The sequence below is a fragment of the Phragmites australis genome, chromosome 3 (genome assembly GCF_958298935.1).
Source record: "Phragmites australis chromosome 3, lpPhrAust1.1, whole genome shotgun sequence".
NCBI classification, from domain to species: Eukaryota; Viridiplantae; Streptophyta; class Magnoliopsida; order Poales; family Poaceae; genus Phragmites; species Phragmites australis.
Window position 1 is genome coordinate 33,412,170 of NC_084923.1, and position 2,860 is coordinate 33,415,029.

Sequence of the window (2,860 nt, forward strand, 5' to 3'; positions counted from 1 at the left end):
TACCTCGACTATGCTTGATCTAGATGAAGATGGCAAGGAGCTAGACCAGCGGGAGTACAGGAAGATGATTAGCTCCCTCCTATACCAGGTGGCGACAAGACCCGACATCCACTTTGCTATCTACTTGTGTGCCTACTTCCAAGCTTCACCAAGCACACCTCACCGCCTAGCGGTGAAGCGCATACTCAGGTGCCTCAAGCAAACCCTTGAGTATGAGCTTTGATTCTCTGCATCCTCTTCACTCTCTCTTCGAGGTTTTTCGGATCCAAATTTTGTTGGTTGTAGAATTGATAGGAAGAGTACATCAGTTACTTGTCATTTGTTAGGTACTTCTCTTATGTGTTGGTCTTCTCACAAATATTCTAGTGTTGCGTTGTCAACTGCTAAAGCTAAATATGTTGCTGCCGCTACCTGTTGTTCTCCGATTTTGTGGGTGGTTGCTACCTTGAGGGATTTTAGGTTAGACTTCAAGAGTGTGGTACTTTTGTGTGACAACATTAATGCCATCAGCTTAGCTAATAACCCAGTTCAACACTCTAGAACTAAACACATAGATGTGAGATTCCACTTCTTGCGAGACCACAGTAAGAATAGAGATATTGACTTGAGATACATAGATACCCAACACCAGCTTGCCGATATCTTTACCAAACCTCTAGATGCAATAAGATTTTCCTATTTGAGAGGAGAGCTTGGAGTTTGCCATCCCTATGATATTTTGTGAGGAAGAGTTGCAGCTGTACATGATCTATCTTACTTTTATTGCATTTGGATTACATCTCATCTTATAAGATAATCATAGTAGTTGAGCTTTGACCTATATGTCTGCAGCATTTGTAGTTGCTAGACTTGAATTTGGACTAAGTTGACTAGTTGTGTAGAGCAATATGTTAAACTTAGGCTCATCTTGATACTTTGACATGAATCATTTCAAGCAAGGTAGCTTTCCTTAAGATGAAATTTGGCAATTTTACGAATCATGTAGACTATGAAATGCTATATTCTTGATCACCATGTTTGTAATTGCTTTGGCTTAGTTAATGCTTGTGTTAATGCTAGTTTGATGAATATCTTGCTCTAAGCTTCTTGGTTCAAGATAGTGGATTGGGGAATATTGCACTATGTACTCTATCTTTGTCAAATGTTTAGCTCATAATAGACCTTAGGGGAACATGTGTTCCTTGTGTCGCAAAGACACTACTTGACTTGATCTTGTGAAAAAACTTGATATATTGTGCAAATTGAATAATCTTGAACAATCAAGTTTCGTGTGCTCAAATGTAATCCAATATAATTGCTTTGAGGCCTCGAGTTTTTTGCCGTACCCAGTCGTACGACACTTCGCTTGGATAAGGGCAACTCGAGGATAAAATAAATTACAAAGGAAAGTGCTTAAATGACCAATCTTTCTAATCGCTTGATCTAACTAAGTCTTAGTTTTAAATGTGAGCGTTTACAAAGCCTACTATCATGAATTCTTGTATGCCTAGTTTGATATTGAAGTTTGCTAGTTCTTAATGCTTGTATTGCCTCAGTACGAGTGGATACTTATGTGGTGGTCACCTTTAAGATGATTTAGCTACTTGAACTTAAATATGCCACTAATTCTTCAGGATTAGCTTGTCAAAGCTTTATGTTCTTATGTCACTGTCTCTTTTTGAGCCTTTACGCAATTGTGAGCTCCATGTTCTACTCTCCATATCCTTTTGATGTTTCTAACTTGTGCAAATGCTTTGTGATATACTTGAGAACACACATTAGGTTTGCATATTCTTGCATTTCATGGAGCTGTTGTCCTTGATGTTTTCATTGCCAAAGGGGGACAAACATATGCACTAAGCCACAAAGAAGAATCTTGCATTATGAAAGGGGGAGCATTTATGCTTTTATTGGGCTTTTTAGGTTTTTGGTTTGTTTTTGCCTCTCTTAGGATTTTTTCTTCCTATATTTCTTATGCCAAGTGACATATTTTTCTTCTTTCTCGAGTTTTTGGTCACTTGGATGAGCTTCTTGGGTTCTCTTCAAACCAATTCTTTGTGCTTTGTGAAATTGTCAATGCACTCCTCAAGGGGGAGATTGAAAAAACAAGTTGAAATGTGCCTTGGTTCATATGTGATGAGTGCTTGACAATGGTGTTGATTTGGTTTGACGATTTTGAGATTATATGCGCATGGTTATGTACTGCAATTATGATCATAACTAAACAAAATTGTTGAGAAAATGGAGTTGGTATATTTGTCTGTAAGTCCTGATTGGACAGCAAAATACGTGGGAGGATGGAGTGCACGTGGCATCATCGCGAAGCTTGTGTCGAGGTGACGCTAAGTCATGCATGCACCACGGCCATCCAATGGATGAAAAAAATTTAGACAAAACTACCCCCGATGGTAGGTTGTAGTGTATTGTAAGGGAAAGACAGTTTAGGGATATGATTGCTGAAGGGTTAAGTATGCCCCCTAGGTCTATAAATAGAGGGGTATGACTGGTGGAAACACATGAGCCTCGAAGAGTTTTTTTTGGAGAGGTTTGAGAGCCTTCCACTTATGTTGTGTGGAGAGGGAGAGATGAGTGCTTAGTCTATGTTTAGGTGAGAGCTTTTGTGAGAAAAATACTAAGTAATCTATCAAAAGAGGGCGTTCCTTTGAGCTTAATGAAGAAAGTGTTTTTGCATATGCTTGAGTTAATATCCTTCTAGTCTCCCGCTTTTGAATCTCGTGTTTTCATGCAAGGTCTTAGTGTTTTCTTGTTGATTTTCTTCAGTAAGCTCGAGAGCTGCTCATTTTGGGTCGTGTAAGAGGTGTTCTTTTTGTTGCTAGAGGATTAAACATCTTATATGAGTTAGTCTTGAACCATCACATCC